The following is a 15,140-nucleotide window of genomic DNA, read 5'->3' as shown; positions in this document are numbered from 1 at the left end:
GTTTACTGTATCCCTTGGACCATCTTATTGACGATGAAACAAAGAAATTGCATCCAGATTTAATACAAATCGCATAATGCCGACCAAGTAAAAGAGGACTGACACTCTACCATTCTATGATTTGAACCCCTCCTGTGAGTCAAGTTTTAGAATCCGATGCTTCACTTCAGGGTTACTGTATACCTTGGATCTTCTTATTGACGAAGAAACACAGAAATTGCATCCTACTTTAATACAAATGTCACAATGCCGACTTAAGTATAAAAGGACTGACACTCTAACTTTCTATGATTTGAACGACTCCTGTGAGTCCAGTTTTAGATTCCGATGCTTCACTTCAGGTTTACTCTATCCCTTGGACCTTCTTATTGACGATGAAACACAGAAATTGCATCCGAATTTTATACAAAAGGCACAATGCCGACTTAAGTAAAAGAGGACTGACACTCTAAGATTATATGATTTGAACCACTTTTGTGAGACCAGTTTTAGATTCCGATGCTTCACTTAAGGTTTACAGTATCCCTTGGACCTTCTTATTGACGATGATACACAGAAATTGCATCCGAGTTTAATACAAAAGGCACAATGCTGACTTAAGTACAAGAGGACTGACACTCTCACTTTCTATGATTTGAACCTCTCCTGTGAGTCCAGTTTTAGATTCCGATGCTTCACTTCAGGTTTACTGTATCCCTTGGACCTTCTTATTGACGATGAAACACAGAAATTGGTTCCAGATTTAATACAAATGGCATAATGCCGACTCAAGTACAAGAGGACTGACACTCTCACATTCTATGATTTGAACCTCTCCTGTGGGTCCAGTTTTACATTCCGATGCTTCACTTCCGGTATACTGTATCCCTTGGACCTTCTTATTGACGATGAAACACAGAAATTGCATCCGAATTTAATACAACTGGCACAATGCCAACCTAAGTACAAGAGGACTGACACTCTCACTTTCTATGATTTGACCTCTCCTGCTAGTCCGGTTTTAGATTCCGATGCTTCACTTCTGATTTATTGTATCCCTTGGACCTTCTTATTGACGATGAAACACAGAAATTGCATCTGAATTTAATACAAATGGCACAATGCCGACTTAAGTACAAGAGGACTGACACTCTCACTTTCTATGATTTGAAGCCCTCCTGTGAGTCCAGTTTTAGATTTCGATGCTTCACTTCGGGTTTACTGTATACCTTGCACCTTCTTATTGACGATCAAACACAGAAATTGCATCGGAATTTAATACAAAAGGCACAATGCCGACTTAAGTAAAAGAGGACTGACACTCTAACTTTCTATTATTTGAACCCCTCTTGTGAGTCCAGTTTTAGAATCCGATGCTTCACTTCAGGTTTACTGTATACCTTGGATCTTCTTATTGACGATGAAACACAGAAATTGCATCCTACTATAATACAAATGGCACAATGCCGACTCAAGTACAAGAGGACTGACACTCTCACATTCTATGATTTGAACCTCTCCTGTGGGTCCAGTTTTACATTCCGATGCTTCACTTCCGGTATACTGTATCCCTTGGACCTTCTTATTGACGATGAAACACAGAAATTGCATCCGAATTTAATACAACTGGCACAATGCCAACCTAAGTACAAGAGGACTGACACTCTCACTTTCTATGATTTGACCTCTCCTGCTAGTCCGGTTTTAGATTCCGATGCTTCACTTCTGATTTATTGTATCCCTTGGACCTTCTTATTGACGATGAAACACAGAAATTGCATCGGAATTTAATACAAAAGGCACAATGCCGACTTAAGTAAAAGAGGACTGACACTCTAACTTTCTATTATTTGAACCCCTCTTGTGAGTCCAGTTTTACATTCCGATGCTTCACTTCAGGTTTACTGTACCCCTTGGACCTTCTTATTGACGATGAAACACAGAAACTGCATCCGAATTTAATACAAAAGGTACAATACCGACTTATGTACGAGAGGCGTGACACCCTAACTTTCTATGATTTCAAACTCTCCTGTGAGTGCAGTTTTAGATTCCGATGCTTCACTTCAGGTTTACTGTATCACTAGGACCTTCTTATAGACGATGGAACACAGAAATTGTGTCCGAATTTAATACAATTGGCACAATGCCGACTTAAGTACAAGAGGACTGACACTCTCACTTGCTATGATTTGAACCTCAACTGTGAGTCCAGTTTTCGATTCCGATGCTTCACCTCAGGTTTACTATGTCCCTAGGACCTTCTTATTGACGATGAAACACAGAGCTTGCATCCGAATTTAATACAAAATTCACAATGCCGACTTAAGTACAAGAGGACTGACATTGTCACTTTCTGTGATTTGAACCTCTCCTGTGAGTCTAGTTTAAAATTCCGATGCTTTACTTCAGGTTTACTGTATCCCTTGGACCTTCTTATTGACGATGAAACACAGAAATTGCATCCGAATTTAATACAAAAGGCACAATGCCGACTTAAGCACAAGAGGACAGACACTCTAATTTTCTATGTTTTGAACCTCTCCTGTGAGTCTAGTTTAGGATTCCGATGCTTCACTTCAGGTTTACTGTATCCCTTGGATCTTCTTATTGACGATGAAACACAGAAATTGCATCCTACTTTAATACAAATGTCACAATGCCGACTTAAGTATAAAAGGACTGACACTCTAACTTTCTATGATTTGAACGACTCCTGTGAGTCCAGTTTTAGATTCCGATGCTTCACTTCAGGTTTACTGTATCCCTTGGACCTTCTTATTGACGATGAAACACAGAAATTGCATCCGAATTTTATACAAAAGGCACAATGCCGACTTAAGTAAAAGAGGACTGACACTCTAAGATTCTATGATTTGAACCACTTTTGTGAGACCAGTTTTAGATTCCGATGCTTCACTTAAGGTTTACAGTATCCCTTGGACTTTCTTATTGACGATGATACACAGAAATTGCATCCGAGTTTAATACAAAAGGCACAATGCTGACTTAAGTACAAGAGGACTGACACTCTCACTTTCTATGATTTGAACCTCTCCTGTGAGTCCAGTTTTAGATTCCGATGCTTCACTTCAGGTTTACTGTATCCCTTGGACCTTCTTATTGACGATGAAACACAGAAATTGCATCCAGATTTAATACAAATGGCATAATGCCGGCTCAAGTACAAGAGGACTGACACTCTCACATTCTATGATTTGAACCTCTCCTGTGGGTCCAGTTTTACATTCCGATGCTTCACTTCCGGTTTACTGTATCCCTTGGACCTTCTTATTGACGATGAAACACAGAAATTGCATCCGAATTTAATACAAATGGCACAATGCCAACCTAAGTACAAGAGGACTGACACTCTCACTTTCTATGATTTGACCTCTCCTGCTAGTCCGGTTTTAGATTCCGATGCTTCACTTCAGATTTACTGTATCCCGTGGACCTTCTTATTGACGATGAAACACAGAAATTGCATCTGAATTTAATGCAAATGGCACAATGCCGACTTAAGTACAAGAGGACTGACACTCTCACTTTCTATGATTTGAACCTCTCCTGTGAGTCCAGTTTTAGATTTCGATGCTTCACTTCGGGTTTACTGTATACCTTGCACCTTCTTATTGACGATGAAACACAGAAATTGCATCCGGGTTTAATACAAGTGGCATAATGCCGACTTAAGTACAAGAGGACTGACACTCTCACTTTCTATGATTTGAACCTCTCCTGTGAGTCCAGTTTTACATTCCGATGCTTCACTTCCGGTTTACTGTATCCCTTGGACATTCGTATTGACGATGAAACACAGAAATTGCATCCGAATTTAATGCAAAAGGCACAATGCCGACTTAAGTAAAAGAGGACTGACAGTCTACCATTCTACGATTTGAACCGCTCCTGTGAGTCCAGTTTTAGATTCCGATGCTTCACTTCACGTTTACTGTATACCTTGGATCTTCTTATTGACGATGAAACACAGAAATCGCATCCTACTTTAATACAAATGTCACAATGCCGACTTAAGTACAAGAGGACTGACACTTTTACTTTCTATGATTTGAACCTCTCCTGTGAGTCCAGTTTTAGATTTCGATGCTTCACTTCAGGTTTACTGTACCCCTTGGACAATCTTATTGACGATGAAACAAAGAAATTGCATCCAGAGTTAATACAAATGGCATAATGCCGACTCAAGTAAAAGAGGACTGACACTCTACCATTCTATGATTTGAACCCCTCCTGTGAGTCCAGTTTTAGAATCCGATGCTTCACTTCAGGTTTACAGTATACCTTGGATCTTCTCATTGACGATGAAACACAGAAATTGCATCCGAATTTAATACAAAAGGCACAATGCCGACTTAAGTACAAGAGGACTGACACTCTCACTTTCTATGATTTGAACCTCTACTGTGAGTCCAGTTTTACATTCCGATGCTTGACCCCTGGTTTACTGTATCCCTTGGATCTTCTTATTGACGTTGAATCACAGAGTTTGCATCCGAATTTAATACAAAAGGCACAATGCCGACTTAAGTAAAAGAGGACTGACACTCTACCATTCTATGATTTGAACCCCTCCTGTGAGTCCAGTTTTAGAATCCGATGCTTCACTTCAGGTTTACTGTATACCTTGGATCTTCTTATTGACGATGAAACACAGAAATTGCATCCTACTTTAATACAAATGTCACAATGCCGACTTAAGTATAAGAGGACTGACACTCTCACTTTCTATGATTTGAACCTCTACTGTGAGTGCAGTTTTAGATTCCGATGCTTCACCTCAGGTTTACTGTATCCCTTGGACATTCTTATTAACGATGAAACACAGATATTGCATCCGAATTTAATACAAAAGGCACAATGCCGACTTAAGCACAAGAGGACAGACACTCTAATTTTCTATGATTTGAACCTCTCCTGTGAGTCTAGTTTAGGATTCTGATGCTTCACTTCAGGTTTACTGTATCCCTTGGATCTTCTTATTGACGATGAAACACAGAAATTGCATCCTACTTTAATACAATTGGCACAATGACGATTTACGTACAAGAGGACTGACACTCTCACTTTCTATGATTTGAACGACTCCTGTGAGTCCAGTTTTAGATTCCGATGCTTCACTTCAGGTTTACTCTATCCCTTGGACCTTCTTATTGACGATGAAACACAGAAATTGCATCCGAATTTTATACAAAAGGCACAATGCCGACTTAAGTAAAAGAGGACTGACACTCTAAGATTATATGATTTGAACCACTTTTGTGAGACCACTTTTGGATTCCGATGCTTCACTTAAGGTTTACAGTATCCCTTGGACCTTCTTATTGACGATGATACACAGAAATTGCATCCGAGTTTAATACAAAAGGCACAATGCTGACTTAAGTACAAGAGGACTGACACTCTCACTTTCTATGATTTGAACCTCTCCTGTGAGTCCAGTTTTAGATTCCGATGCTTCACTTCAGGTTTACTGTATCCCTTGGACCTTCTTATTGACGATGAAACACAGAAATTGGTTCCAGATTTAATACAAATGGCATAATGCCGACTCAAGTACAAGAGGACTGACACTCTCACATTCTATGATTTGAACCTCTCCTGTGGGTCCAGTTTTACATTCCGATGCTTCACTTCAGGTATACTGTACCCCTTGGACCTTCTTATTGACGATGAAACACAGAAATTGCATCCACATTTAATACAACTGGCACAATGCCAACCTAAGTACAAGAGGACTGACACTCTCACTTTCTATGATTTGCCCTCTCCTGCTAGTCCGGTTTTAGATTCCGATGCTTCACTTCAGATTTATTGTATCCCTTGGACCTTTCTTATTGACGATGAAACACAGAAATTGCATCTGAATTTAATACAAATGGCACAATGCCGACTTAAGTACAAGAGGACTGACACTCTCACTTTCTATGATTTGAAGCTCTCCTGTTAGTCCAGTTTTAGATTTCGATGCTTCACTTCGGGTTTACTGTATCCCTTGGACCATCTTATTGACGATGAAACAAAGAAATTGCATCCAGATTTAATACAAATCGCATAATGCCGACCAAGTAAAAGAGGACTGACACTCTACCATTCTATGATTTGAACCCCTCGTGTGAGTCAAGTTTTAGATTCCGATGCTTCACTTCAGATTTATTGTATCCCTTGGACCTTCTTATTGACGATGAAACACAGAAATTGCATCCGAATTTAATACAACTGGCACAATGCCAACCTAAGTACAAGAGGACTGACACTCTCACTTTCTATGATTTGACCTCTCCTGCTAGTCCGGTTTTAGATTCCGATGCTTCACTTCTGATTTATTGTATCCCTTGGACCTTCTTATTGACGATGAAACACAGAAATTGCATCGGAATTTAATACAAAAGGCACAATGCCGACTTAAGTAAAAGAGGACTGACACTCTAACTTTCTATTATTTGAACCCCTCTTGTGAGTCCAGTTTTACATTCCGATGCTTCACTTCAGGTTTACTGTACCCCTTGGACCTTCTTATTGACGATGAAACACAGAAACTGCATCCGAATTTAATACAAAAGGTACAATACCGACTTATGTACGAGAGGCGTGACACCCTAACTTTCTATGATTTCAAACTCTCCTGTGAGTGCAGTTTTAGATTCCGATGCTTCACTTCAGGTTTACTGTATCACTAGGACCTTCTTATAGACGATGGAACACAGAAATTGTGTCCGAATTTAATACAATTGGCACAATGCCGACTTAAGTACAAGAGGACTGACACTCTCACTTGCTATGATTTGAACCTCAACTGTGAGTCCAGTTTTCGATTCCGATGCTTCACCTCAGGTTTACTATGTCCCTAGGACCTTCTTATTGACGATGAAACACAGAGCTTGCATCCGAATTTAATACAAAATTCACAATGCCGACTTAAGTACAAGAGGACTGACATTGTCACTTTCTGTGATTTGAACCTCTCCTGTGAGTCTAGTTTAAAATTCCGATGCTTTACTTCAGGTTTACTGTATCCCTTGGACCTTCTTATTGACGATGAAACACAGAAATTGCATCCGAATTTAATACAAAAGGCACAATGCCGACTTAAGCACAAGAGGACAGACACTCTAATTTTCTATGATTTGAACCTCTCCTGTGAGTCTAGTTTAGGATTCCGATGCTTCACTTCAGGTTTACTGTATCCCTTGGATCTTCTTATTGACGATGAAACACAGAAATTGCATCCTACTTTAATACAAATGTCACAATGCCGACTTAAGTATAAAAGGACTGACACTCTAACTTTCTATGATTTGAACGACTCCTGTGAGTCCAGTTTTAGATTTTGATGCTTCACTTCAGGTTTACTGTATCCCTTGGACCTTCTTATTGACGATGAAACACAGAAATTGCATCCGAATTTTATACAAAAGGCACAATGCCGACTTAAGTAAAAGAGGACTGACACTCTAAGATTCTATGATTTGAACCACTTTTGTGAGACCAGTTTTAGATTCCGATGCTTCACTTAAGGTTTACAGTATCCCTTGGACTTTCTTATTGACGATGATACACAGAAATTGCATCCGAGTTTAATACAAAAGGCACAATGCTGACTTAAGTACAAGAGGACTGACACTCTCACTTTCTATGATTTGAACCTCTCCTGTGAGTCCAGTTTTAGATTCCGATGCTTCACTTCAGGTTTACTGTATCCCTTGGACCTTCTTATTGACGATGAAACACAGAAATTGCATCCAGATTTAATACAAATGGCATAATGCCGGCTCAAGTACAAGAGGACTGACACTCTCACATTCTATGATTTGAACCTCTCCTGTGGGTCCAGTTTTACATTCCGATGCTTCACTTCCGGTTTACTGTATCCCTTGGACCTTCTTATTGACGATGAAACACAGAAATTGCATCCGAATTTAATACAAATGGCACAATGCCAACCTAAGTACAAGAGGACTGACACTCTCACTTTCTATGATTTGACCTCTCCTGCTAGTCCGGTTTTAGATTCCGATGCTTCACTTCAGATTTACTGTATCCCGTGGACCCTCTTATTGACGATGAAACACAGAAATTGCATCTGAATTTAATGCAAATGGCACAATGCCGACTTAAGTACAAGAGGACTGACACTCTCACTTTCTATGATTTGAACCTCTCCTGTGAGTCCAGTTTTAGATTTCGATGCTTCACTTCGGGTTTACTGTATACCTTGCACCTTCTTATTGACGATGAAACACAGAAATTGCATCCGGGTTTAATACAAGTGGCATAATGCCGACTTAAGTACAAGAGGACTGACACTCTCACTTTCTATGATTTGAACCTCTCCTGTGAGTCCAGTTTTACATTCCGATGCTTCACTTCCGGTTTACTGTATCCCTTGGACATTCGTATTGACGATGAAACACAGAAATTGCATCCGAATTTAATGCAAAAGGCACAATGCCGACTTAAGTAAAAGAGGACTGACAGTCTACCATTCTACGATTTGAACCGCTCCTGTGAGTCCAGTTTTAGATTCCGATGCTTCACTTCACGTTTACTGTATACCTTGGATCTTCTTATTGACGATGAAACACAGAAATCGCATCCTACTTTAATACAAATGTCACAATGCCGACTTAAGTACAAGAGGACTGACACTTTTACTTTCTATGATTTGAACCTCTCCTGTGAGTCCAGTTTTAGATTTCGATGCTTCACTTCAGGTTTACTGTACCCCTTGGACAATCTTATTGACGATGAAACAAAGAAATTGCATCCAGAGTTAATACAAATGGCATAATGCCGACTCAAGTAAAAGAGGACTGACACTCTACCATTCTATGATTTGAACCCCTCCTGTGAGTCCAGTTTTAGAATCCGATGCTTCACTTCAGGTTTACAGTATACCTTGGATCTTCTCATTGACGATGAAACACAGAAATTGCATCCGAATTTAATACAAAAGGCACAATGCCGACTTAAGTACAAGAGGACTGACACTCTCACTTTCTATGATTTGAACCTCTACTGTGAGTCCAGTTTTACATTCCGATGCTTGACCCCTGGTTTACTGTATCCCTTGGATCTTCTTATTGACGTTGAATCACAGAGTTTGCATCCGAATTTAATACAAAAGGCACAATGCCGACTTAAGTAAAAGAGGACTGACACTCTACCATTCTATGATTTGAACCCCTCCTGTGAGTCCAGTTTTAGAATCCGATGCTTCACTTCAGGTTTACTGTATACCTTGGATCTTCTTATTGACGATGAAACACAGAAATTGCATCCTACTTTAATACAAATGTCACAATGCCGACTTAAGTATAAGAGGACTGACACTCTCACTTTCTATGATTTGAACCTCTACTGTGAGTGCAGTTTTAGATTCCGATGCTTCACCTCAGGTTTACTGTATCCCTTGGACATTCTTATTAACGATGAAACACAGATATTGCATCCGAATTTAATACAAAAGGCACAATGCCGACTTAAGCACAAGAGGACAGACACTCTAATTTTCTATGATTTGAACCTCTCCTGTGAGTCTAGTTTAGGATTCTGATGCTTCACTTCAGGTTTACTGTATCCCTTGGATCTTCTTATTGACGATGAAACACAGAAATTGCATCCTACTTTAATACAATTGGCACAATGACGATTTACGTACAAGAGGACTGACACTCTCACTTTCTATGATTTGAACGACTCCTGTGAGTCCAGTTTTAGATTCCGATGCTTCACTTCAGGTTTACTCTATCCCTTGGACCTTCTTATTGACGATGAAACACAGAAATTGCATCCGAATTTTATACAAAAGGCACAATGCCGACTTAAGTAAAAGAGGACTGACACTCTAAGATTATATGATTTGAACCACTTTTGTGAGACCACTTTTGGATTCCGATGCTTCACTTAAGGTTTACAGTATCCCTTGGACCTTCTTATTGACGATGATACACAGAAATTGCATCCGAGTTTAATACAAAAGGCACAATGCTGACTTAAGTACAAGAGGACTGACACTCTCACTTTCTATGATTTGAACCTCTCCTGTGAGTCCAGTTTTAGATTCCGATGCTTCACTTCAGGTTTACTGTATCCCTTGGACCTTCTTATTGACGATGAAACACAGAAATTGGTTCCAGATTTAATACAAATGGCATAATGCCGACTCAAGTACAAGAGGACTGACACTCTCACATTCTATGATTTGAACCTCTCCTGTGGGTCCAGTTTTACATTCCGATGCTTCACTTCAGGTATACTGTACCCCTTGGACCTTCTTATTGACGATGAAACACAGAAATTGCATCCACATTTAATACAACTGGCACAATGCCAACCTAAGTACAAGAGGACTGACACTCTCACTTTCTATGATTTGCCCTCTCCTGCTAGTCCGGTTTTAGATTCCGATGCTTCACTTCAGATTTATTGTATCCCTTGGACCTTTCTTATTGACGATGAAACACAGAAATTGCATCTGAATTTAATACAAATGGCACAATGCCGACTTAAGTACAAGAGGACTGACACTCTCACTTTCTATGATTTGAAGCTCTCCTGTTAGTCCAGTTTTAGATTTCGATGCTTCACTTCGGGTTTACTGTATCCCTTGGACCATCTTATTGACGATGAAACAAAGAAATTGCATCCAGATTTAATACAAATCGCATAATGCCGACCAAGTAAAAGAGGACTGACACTCTACCATTCTATGATTTGAACCCCTCGTGTGAGTAAAGTTTTAGATTCCGATGCTTCACTTCAGATTTATTGTATCCCTTGGACCTTCTTATTGACGATGAAACACAGAAATTGCATCCGAATTTTATACAAAAGGCACAATGCCGACTGAAGTAAAAGAGGACTGACACTGTAACATTCTATGATTTGAACCTCTCTTGTGAGACCAGTTTTAGATTCCGATGCTTCACTTAAGGTTTACTGTATCCCTTGGGCCTTCTTATTGACGATGATACACAGAAACTGCATCCGAATTTAATACAAAAGGCACAATACCGACTTAAGTACGAGAGGAGTGACACTCCAACTTTCTATGATTTGAAACTCTCCTGTGAGTGCAGTTATAGATTCCGATGCTTCACTTCACGTTTACTGTATCACTTGGACATTCTTATGAAGATGAAGCACAGAAATTGCATCCGAATTTAATACAAAAGGCACAATGCTGACTTAAGTACAAGAGGACTGATACTCTCACTGCCTATGATTTAAACCTCTACTGTGAGTCCAGTTTTAGATTCCGATGCTTCACCTCAGGTTTACTGTATCCCTTGGACCTTCTTTTTGACGATGAAACACAGAGTTTGCATCCGAATTTAATACAAAGGGCACAATGCCGACTTAAGCACAAGAGGACAGACACTCTAAATTTCTATGATTTGACCCCTCCTGTGAGTCCAGTTTTAGAATCCGATGCTTCACTTCAGGTTTACTGTATACCTTGGGCCTTCTTATTGACGATGAAACACAGAAATTGCGTCCGAATTTAATACAAAAGGCACAATACCGGCTTAAGTACAAGAGGAGTGACACTCTAACTTTCTATGATTTGAACCTCTACTGTGAGTCCAGTTTTAGATTCCGATGCTTCACTTCAGCTTTCCTGTATCCCTTGCACCTTCTGATTGACGATGAAACACAGAAATTGCATCCGGATTTAATACAAGTGGCATAATGCCGACTTAAGTACAAGAGGACTGACACTCTCACTTTCTATGATTTGAACCTCTCCTGTGAGTCCAGTTTTACATTCCGATGCTTCACTTCCGGTTTACTGTATCCCTTGGACATTCGTATTGACGATGAAGCACAGAAATTGCATCCGAATTTAATGCAAAAGGCACAATGCCGACTTAAGTAAAAGAGGACTGACAGTGTACCATTCTATGATTTGAACCGCACCTGTGAGTCCAGTTTTAGATTCCGATGCTTCACTTCACGTTTACCGTATACCTTGGATTTTCTTATTGACGATGAAACACAGAAATCGCATCCTACTTTAATACAAATGTCACAGTGCCGACTTAAGTACAAGAGGACTGACACTTTTACGTTCTATGATTTGAACCTCTCCTGTGAGTCCAGTTTTAGATTTCGATGCTTCACTTCAGGTTTACTGTATCCCTTGGACCTTCTTATTGACGATGAAACACAGAAACTGCATCCGAATTTAATACAAAAGGTACAATACCGACTTAAGTACGAGAGGAGTGACACTCTAACTTTCTATGATTTCAAACTCTCCTGTGAGTGCAGTTTTAGATTCCGATGCTTCACTTCAGGTTTACTGTATCCCTTGGACATTCGTATTGACGATGAAACACACATATTGCATCCGAATTTAATACAAAAGGCACAATGCCGACTTAAGTACAAGAGGACTGACACTCTCACTTTCTATGATTTGCACCTCTACTCTGAGTCCAGTTTTACATTCCGATGCTTGACCCCTGGTTTACTGTATGCCTTGGACCTTCTTTTTGACGATGAAGCACAGAGTTTGCATCCGAATTTAATACAAAAGGCACAATGCCGACTTAAGTAAAAGAGGACTGACACTCTACCATTCTATGATTTGAACCCCTCCTGTGAGTCCAGTTTTAGAATCCGATGCTTCACTTCAGGTTTGCTGTATACCTTGGATTTTCTTATTGACTATGAAACACAGAAATTGCATCCTACTTTAATACAAATGTCACAATGCTGACTTAAGTACAAGAGGACTGACACTCTCACTTTCTATGATGTGAACCTCTCCTGAGAGTCGAGATTTAGATTCCGATGCTTCACTTCAGGTTTTCTGTATACCTTGCACCTTCTTATTGACGATGTAACAGAAATTGCATCGGAATTTAATACAAATGTCACAATGCCGACTTAAGTACAAGAGGACTGACACTTTTACTTTCTATGATCTGACCTCTCCTGGGAGTCCAGTTTTAGATTCCGATGGTTCACTTCAGGTTTACTGTATCCCTTGGACCTTCTTATTGACGATGAAACACAGAAATTGCATCCGAATTTAATACAATAGGCACAATGCCGACTTAAGTAAAAGAGGACTGACACTCTACCATTCTATGATTTGAACCGCTCCTGTGAGTCCAGTTTTTGATTCCGATGCTTCACTTCAGGTTTACTGTATCCCTTGGACCTTCTTATTGTCGATGAATCACAGAAATTGCATCCGAATTTAATACAAATGGCATAATGTCGACTTAAGTACAAGAGGACTGACACTCTCACTTTCTATGATTTGAACCTCTCCTGTGGGTCCAGTTTCAGATTCCGATGCCTGACTTCCGGTTTACTGTATCCCTTGGACATTCTTATTGACGATGAAACACAGAAATTGCATCCGAATTTAATACAAAAGGAACAATGCCGACTTAAGTAAAAGAGGACTGACACTCTACCACTCTATGATTTGAACCGCTCCTGTGAGTCCAGTTTTAGATTCCGATGCTTCACTTCAGATTTACTGTATCCCTTGGACCATCTTATTGACGATGAAACACAGAAATTGCATCCGAATTTAATACAAAAGGCACAATGCCGACTTAAGTAAAAGAGGACTGACACTCTAACATTCGATGATTTGAACCGCTCCTGTGAGTCCAGTTTTTGATTCCGATGCTTTACATCAGGTTTACTGTATCCCTTGGACCTTCTTATTGGCGATGAAACACAGAAATTGCATCCGAATTTAATACAAAAGGCACAATACCGGCTTAAGTACAAGAGGAGTGACAATCTAACTTTCCATGATTGGAACCGCTCCTAAGAGACCACTTTTAGATTCCGATGCTTCACTTAAGGTTTACTGTATCCCTTGGGCCTTCTTATTGACGATGATACACAGAAACTGCATCCGAATTTAATACAAAAGGCACAATACCGACTTAAGTACGAGAGGAGTGACACTCCAACTTTCTATGATTTGAAACTCTCCTGTGAGTGCAGTTATAGATTCCGATGCTTCACTTCACGTTTACTGTATCACTTGGACATTCTTATGAAGATGAAGCACAGAAATTGCATCCGAATTTAATACAAAAGGCACAATGCTGACTTAAGTACAAGAGGACTGATACTCTCACTGCCTATGATTTAAACCTCTACTGTGAGTCCAGTTTTAGATTCCGATGCTTCACCTCAGGTTTACTGTATCCCTTGGACCTTCTTTTTGACGATGAAACACAGAGTTTGCATCCGAATTTAATACAAAGGGCACAATGCCGACTTAAGCACAAGAGGACAGACACTCTAAATTTCTATGATTTGACCCCTCCTGTGAGTCCAGTTTTAGAATCCGATGCTTCACTTCAGGTTTACTGTATACCTTGGGCCTTCTTATTGACGATGAAACACAGAAATTGCGTCCGAATTTAATACAAAAGGCACAATACCGGCTTAAGTACAAGAGGAGTGACACTCTAACTTTCTATGATTTGAACCTCTACTGTGAGTCCAGTTTTAGATTCCGATGCTTCACTTCAGCTTTCCTGTATCCCTTGCACCTTCTGATTGACGATGAAACACAGAAATTGCATCCGGATTTAATACAAGTGGCATAATGCCGACTTAAGTACAAGAGGACTGACACTCTCACTTTCTACGATTTGAACCTCTCCTGTGAGTCCAGTTTTACATTCCGATGCTTCACTTCCGGTTTACTGTATCCCTTGGACATTCGTATTGACGATGAAGCACAGAAATTGCATCCGAATTTAATGCAAAAGGCACAATGCCGACTTAAGTAAAAGAGGACTGACAGTGTACCATTCTATGATTTGAACCGCACCTGTGAGTCCAGTTTTAGATTCCGATGCTTCACTTCACGTTTACCGTATACCTTGGATTTTCTTATTGACGATGAAACACAGAAATCGCATCCTACTTTAATACAAATGTCACAGTGCCGACTTAAGTACAAGGGGACTGACACTTTTACGTTCTATGATTTGAACCTCTCCTGTGAGTCCAGTTTTAGATTTCGATGCTTCACTTCAGGTTTACTGTATCCCTTGGACCTTCTTATTGACGATGAAACACAGAAACTGCATCCGAATTTAATACAAAAGGTACAATACCGACTTAAGTACGAGAGGAGTGACACT

Source organism: Schistocerca piceifrons, chromosome X (genome assembly GCF_021461385.2).
Source record: "Schistocerca piceifrons isolate TAMUIC-IGC-003096 chromosome X, iqSchPice1.1, whole genome shotgun sequence".
Lineage (NCBI taxonomy): Eukaryota > Metazoa > Arthropoda > Insecta > Orthoptera > Acrididae > Schistocerca > Schistocerca piceifrons.
This window is presented reverse-complemented; position numbering follows the sequence as displayed.